Source organism: Oncorhynchus gorbuscha, linkage group LG08, assembly GCF_021184085.1.
Source record: "Oncorhynchus gorbuscha isolate QuinsamMale2020 ecotype Even-year linkage group LG08, OgorEven_v1.0, whole genome shotgun sequence".
In the NCBI taxonomy this organism is placed as follows: Eukaryota; Metazoa; Chordata; class Actinopteri; order Salmoniformes; family Salmonidae; genus Oncorhynchus; species Oncorhynchus gorbuscha.
Genome location: NC_060180.1, coordinates 14,415,885 through 14,416,655, shown reverse-complemented (window position 1 = coordinate 14,416,655; position 771 = coordinate 14,415,885).

Here is a 771-nt window from a genome sequence, read left to right as displayed (position 1 = left end):
ACTGCACTAGAAATCAATGGGGGGGGGGGGGTAAAAAAAATATATATATATATTTTCTCATGGAGGTTTAGAGTCTGCCAAGACTTCAGTTTCTGGCTCAAACACCAGAGAAGATCAACTTATACTCTGGCTAGAGGTTAGCAAAACAACAAGGTGAGACTGGATATATTTAGGTCATCTTGAGATGTAGCCTACAATATGAAGACGGATGTTATTTATTTACTGGGCAAATGCTTCTCTCACTTTTTTATTTATGAATTCCAATGGCACACCTTTTTGGTCTCTTTCCCCAGAGACCTCTGCTTGAGTAGAAGAGGAATCACCATGTGGAAGGCCTGTTTCTCTACAAAGCTACTTTAACCGTACATCAGCCTGTCGGCAAAGCACAAACATTTGGAGACTGAGATGGAAGAAGCAGTTATATACAGTACATTACAGTATATTAGTGAACCAACTCTACATGAACCCTTCTTGCCCCTTCTCTCCAGTTTTGAGAGAACCCAATCTCTGTCTCCCAGTCTCTCTCTCTCTCTCTGTCTCTCTATCCCCTCTCACTCTCTCCCCTCTCTCTCTGTCTTTCTTTCCCCAATCTCTCTCTCTCCTTCTCTTCCATCTCTCTCTCTCGCTCGCTCTGTCTCTCTCTCCCATCTCTCTCGCTCTCTCTCTCTTCCATCTCACTCTCCCTCATTCTCTCTCTCTCTCTGTCTCTCTCTCTGTCTGCACACAGACACACACTTCAGGAGTTTGTTAAGAATGATTGAGGTATCTGAG